The following is a 12,792-nucleotide window of genomic DNA, read 5'->3' on the forward strand; positions in this document are numbered from 1 at the left end:
TTTTTAAGATTTACCATTTGTCCACACCTTTGAAAACAGAGCTTCCAGAAGAGTTTGTGGGAGTATTACATAATGCAATCATAACTGCATTTCTCTTGCCAATGTTTTTTTTTTAGTTGTCTGACTCCTGACTTAATTTCTCCAAGAATAGCAAAAGCTAACAGTGGGATTGTACTGGAGATACAAAATATGCTTGCTTTTTGGTTCTATGGGAAAATGTTCAAACTTAATCAAGTATCTCACAGGCTCATAAATGCTGCACAAAGTCAGTTAGACCAACATTTCACAAAATGGTCTTTAAATGACTTTATACATATTTTCTGTGTGAAAACAAAACCCAGCTCGTGATTGAATAAATACAAGTCAAAACTAAACAGGCTTATTTACTCTACTGTTTTGAAATACTATCTTCTGTTTTTACAGCTTGTTTTTTATCCATTCTCTGTCTTCTTATCTGGTGTTGGCAGTAAATGTTACGGCTTGAGCAAAGGACCAGGACCCAAATGCAGAGTACAGAGAAAAAAATATTTATTAAGCAAAAAACCAAGGTTCAACTAAAGCGCCTTGCGGGTAAAAACAACTGAGAAAAAGTACAAAACTAGGAGTAACACAAAATCACCCAAAAAGGGGGAAAAGGTTCTATCAAAAAACTCACAAACAAAAAACTAGGAATCAATCCTCTGGAAAACACTCGAGATAAGTTCACAGAAAACATGGCTTGAATCTCCTCAGGAGCAAGGCTACAATGGGACATGGAGCATGCGGCTAGAGGAAATAATCTGGCACTGGAGGAGTGTTTGGTGGCAGCTTAAGAAGCCAGTGCTGATGAGAAAATCAGGGACAGGTGTGCCTGATGAGCCTCACTCCTGAGGAGACCGGCCCCGCCCCTACCCATGCAACCTGCAGGCAGAGAGAGAGAGGGTTAGGGCAAATAACAAAAAAATCAGGACCATAACAGTAAAGGCATAGCTGCCACATGTTTGTGTCAGCCATCATTGACTGACATTTATTTTGAACCTGTGTGGGCATGCTGAAATACAGACAAAATAAGTATTATAGACATGTTTCAAGGTAAGTGAACTTATCTTCAGAGCCTGTTCTTTGTGCAACAAGTCAAACTTTAGTTGCTTTTAAACTTGCCTCAAATTTGAGCAACTTTTGACCTAAAGCTGAGATCAATAGTTCACTGGGACATTTAATGTTTCCCAGTGGATTTCTCGTATTAAGAGTGTGATTAACAAGATCAATACTTCTTTATCAGGGGTTCAAATGAAAACATTAATCCTGAGGAGGTCCTGCATGATAAACTGTACACAGTGGTGCAGTAAAACACACAACCAGGGAAAGTGCTCTGCAGTGACACTGAGCTCTTTTGCTCTTAAAGCTGTCACCATGTCTCACACTGAAGATGGGCCAAATAAGTCTTAGTCCTGTCGATATTTCTGAGAAGATGGCAAGTTTACTGTGTGGAGTTGACAAGTTTTTGAGTGATAAGATGACTGTCTCCTGTGAAGTACTGGCTTCAAGACACCATGACACTGCTTTTTCACTTCATAGTATCAGCCCCGTCTGTACTTTCAAAAAAGTCATGCTAGCAGAGCTGTGAGGCTGTTATGATTCTACAACTCTAAATAGATTAAATAAATAAATAAAACTGATTGAGGACCTTTCTGTTTTAATTATCTACTTGTGCAGGGACTCACTGTAGTGTTAGCTAAATCAGACAAAGTGAATCCCCCTGCGTGTTTACCCTTTTTGGACTTTGTAACACAAAATGTTTGAGGTCAGCCTTCATTGTGAGGCTGTTGGCAGCCAGCAGGTGAACTTTTTCCCTGCTGTTGATCCAGGGCTGTTCTACATGACGGATGAAAGGAAAACAAACACTCCAGTCATGTTCACAGGAGTTCGGTTGTAGAAAGAAAATGTTACTGACTTTTGCAACTTTGATTTGCTTTGATTTTCTAAGATCATCTTTGCTAAATGCTTTCATGGCGAACACATTTGGCATTTCTGAGTCAATTTGCTCAGAACAGCAGCTACAAATATTATGGTGATGAAACCAAACATGGACAAAGCATGGATATCAATTCACATTGTTGTTATTATTATTATTATTATTATTATTATTATTATTATTATTATTATTATTATTATTATCATTTTAAGTTGCATTTTTAGGCATTTTCGCCTTCAATGGACAGGACAGCTGATGAGAGACAGGAAACATGGGGAGTAGAGAGTGGAGGAGGACATGCAGTAAATGGTCGAGGCTGGAATCAAACCTGCGACCTCTGCGACGAGGGCTATAGCCTTTGTATATGGGGCGAGTGCTTAAACTGCTAGGCCAATGGCACCCCAATTCACATTCATTTAATGGAACATTTTATTGAATTTTTATTTCCAGAAAAAGTTTGACGCTTTCAAGCAAAACTGTTGATTTATCCAATCTGTATGATTGTATCACCACTTTTCTTTGTTGACGCTGTTGAAATATAAATCCTATGCTTAGTTGTGTATCAAGTGTTATCTAGTAAGTAAGTAAGATCTGGATCAGAATGATGAAGAATTGGAATTTCCATTTGTCCTGATTTTTAGACATGAAAACATCCCATGTATACACACTGTACCTTTTAGATTAAATATCTCGTTATTGAAATTGACAAGAAAAACATTTGGAAATTGATGTTTATTTTATGTATGTCACTCTGTCTGTACAGACTGGTATGAGTGAGAAATCTAAAAGAAATTTCAGCAGTATAGACTACATTGTATAAATGTAATAACATTTTTTGATAGTTTAAAATATTTGATATATTTTTGAAAAACATGTTTTTGGATGAAAGGTATTTCAGTTCTGTGCTCAAGAGTTTTGGAAAACAAACTAAAGGGTTTTATCAAGATAAAAACCAAAAACTAGAGTCTGTCACCTTGAACAATTTCAGAATATTTTCATTTTCCATTTTGCACGACTCACCCATTTTACTTTTCATTTAATCCTATAACAAAGTTCAGTTAGGTTTGTTTTGAACCACAGGGCCATGGATCTCAGCAGTTTGGTCATGACTAATGATTAATTGAATAACGTTCAAAAGATTTTTTTTTACACAATATCTTCACTGGACTTTGTAACTCTATCCAAACCTACAATTTATTTAACTTTTGTCTTTTTTCAAATAGAATGCTTAGGATCATACCAAGACTTAAAAAAATGCTTTTTGAATGCTGAAATGGGAAAAAGAAAATCAGATAAATCAACTTTGTACAATTACAGGATTTCAAATGACTCCAGCATTAAGCTCACAGTTAGTTAGAGTGGCAGGTTAACATCATTGAATATAACCTCTGTTTATGTGTATACATATCCATACATATGTTGGTACATATGTTCATAAGGATGAAGGCAGGGGCATCATCATTACTGTCAACATGCTTCCTCTTTCCTCAGGGCAGGACAGCTTCCTTTCCTCCTCAGGTGTTGGATACCCTGGCTTCGCCGTCTGTCATCCTGGGTCAACATCACACACTGATTCTCCCACAGGACCCAATAGGACAGGTACAGAATATCTCTGTCAGCCCTGACACACGAGTCACCCAGGGGGGGAAAGGCAGGGAAGACAGAATGGGGAGGATGGTAAGAAAGGATAAGATGCAAACAGACAGAGAGGGAGGGACAGTCTCCAGAGAGGAAGGTAAAGAAAGCATGAGCAGCATGCAAGGAGGTATGATAAGAGAAGAGAAGTGAGAGGAGAGCGTCAGGAAGAGATGTATGATGTTGCTGAGGTTTAGAAGACAAGTGTCTTGTGGTCAAGTGTGACACCGAGGAAGATACATGAGGCAAGTGGTCATTTTTTATTTCTGAGCAGGTGCATGGGATTTAACTGATTTTTTTTGTGCTAACTAGATGTAAACTAACCAACTTTGCTATCTGATTTTGGTGATTCCACCCAGACTTGCACCAAGAAGTACATAAATTCAACTCTAATGTTGTTTCATTGTAAAGCTAAATACTTGTATCCGTGTTAGTTTTGTGTACCTAGTAAAAACGAATGAAGTCTAATACAACAATTTAAGCTAATAGGCCCTACCTTCCTTCATGAAGGTTACAATGCTCCTCAATGAGGTGTTGGCTGATTAAGTTGTCTGGCTTATTACGTAGGGGGGGCCAGGGTTTGCTGTCACATTTGTTTTACTATCATATGAGTTACTCATAGCCGGTACCTCTTACAGTGGTTGATTCTATCATCAGTGGGTTGCCAGTGTCAGGAGTCCCTTTACTTAATATATATATAAATAAAGAAGTTGTAGTTTTAAAAAGCTATTTTTATTCCAGAAACACTGAGTCAGTTTTAAATCAATAACATAGCTATCAAACTTAGCATGCCTTTTGTGTTTCCGTATTTGTTTACTCTCTTAAAATAAGTAAAACGAAAGCTGCATGAGAAAATACTCTGACTCACAATGTTTTAAAATGACCTCCAGCCTTATTTTTTTGTGTGCTACACAAATGGCTACACAGGCGTAAACATGGCACTAGGCCAAAGTTTTAATATGGTGAAATAGGGTCCTATCCTTTGGCTGTAATGAGCACTGTGACAACCATAGACTGTATAAAATATGGACGTAGTATCCGTGACGTCACCCATCTGTTCCTGAGGGCTGTTTTGAAGCAAATCGACGGCAGCAGCCATATTGGAAATGTGGAACTCAACTAGGCAGAGTGTGACGTAGCATGAGCCTCTTAGCCAATGGCTGTGGGATCCCGATCAGGAGTCACGTCAGTCATGTCCTTATTTGGGCAAAACTCGTAATCTTAATATCTTCTGAACCTTCACGTTAGAAAAAAATTCACCCCCCGTACAGTGTGTGCCATTAGAGAGATTAGCTTTGTAGGGCCAAGCCGTTTTTTGAACCCGACTGTAAACATGTTTATTAATGCTGCAAAGATCGTCTTTTTCCCATTCATGTCTATGTGGTTTCCGGTGTTTCTGCAGCCAGCCTCGAGCGGATTTTCGATGTATTGCAGTTTATAACACTTCCGCATTAGCTCGTTTGAGACCTGAGTTTGCTACTTGGTGACAACCAGTCCTAGTTACAATGTTACAATGTCATTTAGCAGACGCTTTTATCCAAAGTGACGTACATACAAGTCTCAATTGAGTTGTTGTACCATTAAGTAATAGACTGTTTAAATAATGGATGTAGTATCTGTGACGTCACCCATCTGTTCCTGTTTTGAAGCCAACCATCGGCAACAGCCATGTTGGAAATGCTGAACTCAACCAAAAGAGTGTTACGTAAAGAGGCGGGGTTTGAGCCTCCTAGTCAACAGCTATGTGTCAGTCTAGTCAGTCATGTCCTTATTTGGGCAAAAAATCGTAATCTTAATATCTTCTTGAATTGTCGCTTTTCACCCCCTGTACAGTGTGTGCCGATAGAGAAATTAGATACGTAGACTGATGCCGTTTTTTGAACCAGGCTGTAAACATGTTTATTAATTCTGCAAAGATTGTCTTTTTTGAATTGGTGTGTATGTGGTTTCCGGTGTTTCTGCAGACAGCCTCAAGTGGATTCTCGATGAATTGTTTATAACACTGCCGCATGGGCTTCATATTTTGAGACCGAAGGTTGCTGCTTACTTTAAATACAGCCTGATTTTGCTCCAGATTTTACTATACATTTTTTTTTTTTATGCAGCTGAAAATAAACAAGCGGTGATCAAGTTATGTCCGATCATGTTCAGTTGGTTCCATGGTAATGGTATTCTTTTTTCTTTTAAAAAAAAATATTTTGGGGCATTTTTTTGCCTCTGATCGATAGGACAGCTGAAGAGAGCGGGCTGAGGGTAGCGGATGCAAACAGACTAAATAAACTGATCCGTAAGGCCAGTGAAGTTGTTGGGGTGGAGCTTGACTCTCTGACAGCAGTGACAGAGAGGAGGACTGTCAAAGCTCCACAGCATCATGGTCAACATCCACCACCCTCTCTACAACGTGCTGGTGAATCACAGGAGCACATTCGGCGCAAGACTGATCCCCCCTAAATGCACCACAGAACACCACAGGAAGTCATTCCTGCCTGTGGCCATCAGACTGTAAAACTCCTCCCTCTGATGACTGAACTATTTTCTGTGATCTGTGCAATAACGTGCAATACACTGTGCAAGATCCCTGACACTTTAACATCCTGTATATAATACCTTCATTCCCAGCGCTTTTTCACATGGTGAACTGTAACTATTCAGCGTTTCTGTATATACTTATTATTAATCAAATTTTTCATTCGTATTTACATCTTAGTTTATTCCTTCTTTCTATTCATAATTTGACTTTTTCATACTGTGTATAACAGCATTCTGTAACAACTGAATTTCCCCCCGGTATATATAAAGTATTTCTGATTCTGATTCTAAGAGACAGGGAATGTGAGGGTAGAGAGTGGGGGAGGACATGCAGTAAATGGTTGAGGCTGGAGTTGAACCAGCAACCTCTACGACGAGGGCTATAGCCTCTGTATATGTGGCGCACGCTTAGACCGCTAGGCCAATGGCGCAGTGGCAATGGTATTCTTATTCTTGTAAGCCAACTGGAAACCTCGAATGATCAAATATATGTCCCTTCATCAGACTGCTCCAGTGTTATTTTAACACTAAACATAACATTTTCATTCATGGTGAACTCAAAACAAGAGTGTTTTTCTGTTGCCGTTCCTGTCAGATGTAGGAAATAGCAGCAGCACCTGTGTAAGGTCGCCCTCCATAACTTTTCTGTTTGCTTTTTCCAGTCCTGTTACTTTGCTAAAGCACATATTGTGCTGGGGTTTGTTGTTGCTTTGTGTCCTTTTTATTTCAGTTTGGTCGATGTCTCTTTCACTCAGCTCCTTGTGTGTTGACATCCCTCTCTATTTTTTACTCTAGCCTCTTTTTGTCTGCTTTTGATTGGTCAGCCTCTAACCAAAAAGTTGTTTTGCTCTCCAGATAAATCAAAAGGATTTTTGCCAGACGGTCAACAAGAGGAGGGTAAATGTTAAACTATGTAACTGTGAGGTGTTCCTTGGTGCCACTTGTTCAGAATTATATATATATATATATATATTAATAGAAAATCAGGGAATAATTGAAAATATCACAAATAATGTACAAGTTAGTGTTATGGTCTTGACTGGACTGACCATTACAAATACAATACAAAGACATTTAGGGATCAAGAGCAAGTCAAGACCAAGAGCAAGACAGGATGAGACAACGATGAGACAAAGACCATTTAAAATCCTCTCTCTCTTCTTCGCTTTTTTTCTCCTTTTGTAAATGTAAAATCAATACATAAATACATAACATTTCATAAAAATAATTTAATTAATTTACAATATTGATTTGATTGTAGCAAAGTGAATGTGACTGAATAATTAAATAATTGTTGTTTCGTAGTTTGCACCATCAGGACGGTCTGGTTGTCTCTCTCATGGCACCAAACATTTATTTGCTTCCATTATGATGGTTTTTATGCTCCAATATTTACCTTTCAGGGCTGTTTTACAATAAGATCTAGTCTTGTGCATAAACAACACTTAAGTATATCCACTAATGTCATACAAAAACTACGTATGAACTAAATACAGAGTAGGCATACTTGTAATCAACTGCAGCTTTTCAAGATCTGCAGAGCCAATATTTGCTTTTCTGCACCATCTCATAATAATGATTTAGTCTTATGTTTCATTGTTAACCATTTTTAAAAGCATCCTACAGTCTTCACCTGCAACCTTTTCACATCAGTACTGAACACATTCATTAAACACTTTTTTAGTTCTTGTGTTTCTGCAGTCCACCTTTTCATAATGTGCTTGAATGAATGCATTTATCACTGGTGTGAAAAGGTTGCAGGTGAAGACTCAGATATGTTTAAACATGGTACACAAGAAACCATGAGCTGAATACACCCTATGTTTGGTTCATATGTTGTTTTGTATGAAATTACTCCTTGTTTGTTTTGTTTGAGCACTTGTGGAATGCCAATCAATTAAAAAATGTCATCCAGAATGTCATTTCTTTAACTTGAGGTAAGCCAGTGAAGGAGTAACTTCATTTTTTAATCAATTGGGACCTTGATTTTGTGTAATGGAGGGCTTGGAACAAAGTTTGATGACAGACACGGAGTATTCATATAACCATGGTTACTTGCTCGCCCCTCCCGTTACGCACTGGCAAGAGAAAGAGAGAGAGGAGGGCAGAGAGGTGCTGTGCAGCTGGCTGAGATTAGTTCGACTAGCATGCACCATCTCGTTTATACTGCTAAATAATGCAGATTTATTTTTTAAAATCAAGATACACTGACATACCTGCTGACGTCACCTCTTTCCGTTTTCACGTTTGCAAGTATTTGTCTCCTTCTCTGACAATCCCTATCAGCTGTATGTTTTATAATGTACAAAGTATAAAGTATAGGTTCCTGTTTTTGAAAGGTCCACTCCTGATTCCATTGTCAAATGAGTCTCGCATTAGGAAGGTTGTTAATGATGTAGAAGAGAGCTAAGAGAGTGCAAAATAATGTTGATAGCAACGAGGTGCAGGTTATGGAAGGTTATGGAAGCATACATGCATTCACATGAGAACAAAAAAATCTGCTCTGTTTTTATTAACGAGTTAATTATCTTGGAATTACGAGACATGTTTTTGTAAATAAAAAAAAAATCTGCTCTGTTTTTCTGAATGAACAACATTGCAAGTAAAATCCCATTAGCACCTCAAGTTCCACACAAGGAAGTGTACATGCCCCGGTTGTTCAGTTTAATACAGTTTTATTTTGCTTTGGGTTTTAAAAATTGGGAGACACTGGTGTCTCTAAGTAACATAGATGGTTTTGTTATTAGCTTGTCAACATTTTGCAGGCTTTCGCAGACTTTGCAGCTGTTGAATTTAAGGTAGGCCTCCCGATGACTCGTTCATTCAGAAAAACGGAGCCTTTTTTTTTTTTCTCATGTGAATGCAACACACTTCTGTAGCAGGTTTATATTTAAAGTTGCTGTTGGTAATCACAGAGTAAACATCTGTTACAAGAGAGGGACTTCCAATGTCAACACTATCCCTCCCAACCAGATTTCCTCTTAGCCATAGACTGTAAATAAAAATGGACAGCGTTGCTCCGCCTCTTCCCGTTGTACGGTTCTGAAGCCAAAAAATCCTGCTCCTGGGCGCCGCCATTGTGCAGCCAGAGCCTGTGAAGCCACTGTAATAAGCTCTACCCTACAGTGTGACGTCACAAGACGCTGTGTGTCCTTTGAAGTTTCACTCCACGGTGGCTGTGAATCAAAGGAAACCCGGAAGTAAAACCCTGTTTTTTAAACTCTAATAACTAACGAAAAAGAAACTTTTCAGGAAAAAGAGGCCTTGAACACAAAACAGTCAAATACTAACTACATATCACCACAGCATACGGATGTGAGAAACATTCGTACGACGTGTATTTATTTTTATATAAGTTTGACTGCTCCCCCATTCAAATGAATGGGGGAGACGGATTTTTTGACCTATACTGCAGCCAGCCACCAGGGGGCAGTCACACTGCTGAAAGCCTCCCCACCAGCCACCGGAACCTCTCCCTTGCTCTTAGCCACCAACACAGATCGGCGTGTGCAGTCATGATACTGCCGGACTCATAACCAATCGGAGGACGTAGTAGGGGCCGCCCCTTAACCAATCAGGACAGAGGAGTGGAGATTAGCTGTGATTGGTCCATCATAACAGGAACTAGAGGAACAATAACATAGCTTGATACAAAAGCATTGGAAAGCACAGAGATTTCGCAATAGTCTCAAATTACTCAACTTACCAATGAGTACCGATGGGTACTATGACCTTTTCTCCAAACCCAGCAGAAAATAAAATCACATTTTTTACACCATTCCTACCGACAGCAGCTTTAACATTAGACGCTTCACTGCAGTCGATGTGTTTAGCAAGAAATTGCACACTGCCATTTGTTTTCATTTGCATGTTGATTTGCAGATAAACTCATCATGGTTTTGGAAACAAAACTTAACTGCAGATGAGTTTAAGGACATCTCTGGTCCCCGGCAAACACCAGCCTCCCCTCCTGTCGTCTCTCCCGCTTGTATTCAGGGGGGCGTGCCACTCACTCAGACTGTAACAGACTGGGAAGGCTGCAGCCGAAACCAGGGGGGGGGGGGGGGGGGTGTGAAACCACTTACGAATTTCAGCCTTTGATTGTTTCAGAAAGGGACGTTTCTTTCTGCTCACAGTAATGATGTGGAAAGGTAGCATATCAGTGGTGGTCTTGACTGATTTAAAAATTCAGAGTCCGTCCAGTCTGAAACCGAGACAGGACCGAATACTACAATACTAATACAAAAACAGCAAATAGCAAACTGTAAAAAAAAAGTTGCTTAATTTTTCATTGCAATGCAAACACCTATAATAATCCTAACTTCAGGTTTGTTAAGCAATCAAGATCTGAAAATGTTTAATTCTCATATTACAGCATTCATGTGGAAGCCATGAGTAATTTCCCTTTACATTTATAAAGAGATTTTGGTTTTCTTCACATTCCTCTAGAGTACTCATCTTCTTTACTACGTTAAAAAATGGAAACTGAAACTATGTGACTTAAATCAAAGATCAGACTCTCATTTCAAAGCTCATCAGTCTTGCCCTGGAGCGATATTTTTTACCGTTTTTATGCTTACTAAATTAGAAACAAGCCTTGGAGGCACTTGGTCACTCTTCATGTTCCGTTTTTTTTTTAAAAGTGCGTATCTGATGCTTCAAGTGCATTTCTATCTCCTGACAGAAGGCCACAAGATGTGATGGCTTAAGAAAAGTTGGCATAATAGGCACTGGAGCTGTCAGTCAGTGGGGGGCTTCAGCAGGGTGTCTCTGATGCCTTTGCAGCAAACCTGAAGGAGGCGGAAGAATAAAGAGAAAACAGAAATTTATTTATATATTTTCTCATTCAGAAAGCTTTTTATTGCATACGCTCCTTTATTTTCTAAGGGCTAGGGATCGAGAAGGTCCCTGGGGACGTTAAGAAGAGGCATACATGTATGCTAGGAAGACATAGAGCATCAAAGGGAAAAGGAGAGAAGACAGAAAGAGACGAAACATGACAGAGGCAGAGGAGTCATCGCAAGGTGTCTCAGAGCTGTCAATCACTGCAGAGGAATGGATGGCTTGCTCTTAAGCGACCTGCAGAGTGATAAGTGGAATGTAAATGGAGATTAACTGTTTCCTGCAGAAAACAAATGCACAATATCTTTTAACAGAGTAATTGGATTTAAATTGAATAATGACGAACGTGAGGTAAGTGCAGGTTAAATGAAACAGATAAGCATAGGCATGATGTTAGCATGGAGACCAGCAGTGCCATTTTCTCCTCGAGACTGAGGGAAGCCAGGCTTTCTCTTGTTTTGCAGACTCTGCTGTCCATTTAAAAAAAAAAGTTTTAATTGTTTAGGAAAATGCATAGACTGTATAAATAACGGGCATAGTATCCGTGACGTCACCCATCTGTTCCTGAGCATTTTGAAGCCAATCGTCGGTGGGAGCCATATTGATAATGCTGAATTCAACCAAACTTAGTGTGAGGTAAAGAGGCGGGCTTCAAGCCTCCTAGCCAACAGCTACAGTGTTCCCGGCAAAACTCGTAATCTTAAAGCCTCTGGAAATGTAAATGGAATATTTAAAATGTATATAGAATATCAAAATATAATGTGTAATCAAGCAACAAAAATCTGAGTGAAAATAAACATCCATAACTCTGAAAAAACTATTTTCAATAACAGCTTATTTTACAGGTCAGAGCATTTCTCAGGACTGTGTGGACATGGCCAAACTCTTTGATTGACAGGTCAAGAGAGAGTTCCCAGCCTGCATGTTTGAGCCGTCTAACTCTGAATCTAAAGACATAAAAACTCCAGAATCTGAAAATTATTCCTTTCAAATAGTCTCTGAATGCTGAGTCACAAAATACTTCAGAATCAGGACTTATATAATGTATTAGTTCTATCACTTCGTAGTCTCTGGTGCGTTAGGACCATGGGACGCCCGGAGCAGCAGAGGCTGAAGTGCAGGAGCTCGGCTCTGGGTGTCAGACGGACCTGTTAGGCTAAACTCTGAGCTGTTTTGGGAAAGTTAGTGAACCGGTCCTGGGGAAATGAGCGGGACTGCTCTCTACTGCTCTCTATATGGGACTGCTTCAGCCCAAAGTTTCCCCAAATCCACCTCAGTTAGGGAACTAAAAGAATGACAACAAGCTGTCATCTTCAGCAGTGGATGTGCAGACAGGGACACACGAGCACAGTGGTGCAAAGAGCAGAGAGACAGCTATACAGACAGATTACAGGCAGGACGTGATTAGCAAACAAGCTAACAGCTAAGACAACACTGAGGGGAGCTGGCTGAGACATCAGGAGACAGTCTGAGCAGGAGCGAAGTAGTTTTGTTGAACATGTGTGACTCAGTGTTTCATGTATGACTGTTTAGATATTTATTTTGTCATAAATATCCAAGTTAACCCTAGTTGTGTGGTGAAACTACAGTGGCCATGAATTAATTTGCCTCTGTCATGTCATGCTTCCTAAGGAAGCCAGGTAAAGTTGGCATCCCTTGGCGTGGGAAGGAAAAAGATCGTCCCAGCTTTACACCAATGATATCATAGCAATGTTTTTGTCAATATTTTACATTTCCACATGGAGTTGTACAGTACTTGGACAATCTGGCATTGAAGAGGAAATTGTTAGGTTGAATAAACTCCACACCCCACTCTATGAGGATCAGTATGT

The 12,792-nt window shown here is 39.5% G+C and overlaps 1 long non-coding RNA gene across 2 annotated transcripts in view; it reads left to right on the forward strand.

Annotated features, from left to right (window-relative positions):
• Window positions 1-927: 927 nt before the first annotated feature.
• Window positions 928-12,792, forward strand: part of LOC117805727 — a 33,015-nt gene continuing 21,150 nt past the window's right edge. For both annotated transcript variants that reach the window (XR_004629503.1, XR_004629504.1), the window contains exons 1-2: window positions 928-1,071; window positions 3,446-3,553. This is a non-coding gene — a long non-coding RNA (uncharacterized LOC117805727). The remainder of the gene's footprint in view (window positions 1,072-3,445; window positions 3,554-12,792) is intronic.

This window comes from Notolabrus celidotus, chromosome 2 (genome assembly GCF_009762535.1).
Source record: "Notolabrus celidotus isolate fNotCel1 chromosome 2, fNotCel1.pri, whole genome shotgun sequence".
NCBI lineage: Eukaryota > Metazoa > Chordata > Actinopteri > Labriformes > Labridae > Notolabrus > Notolabrus celidotus.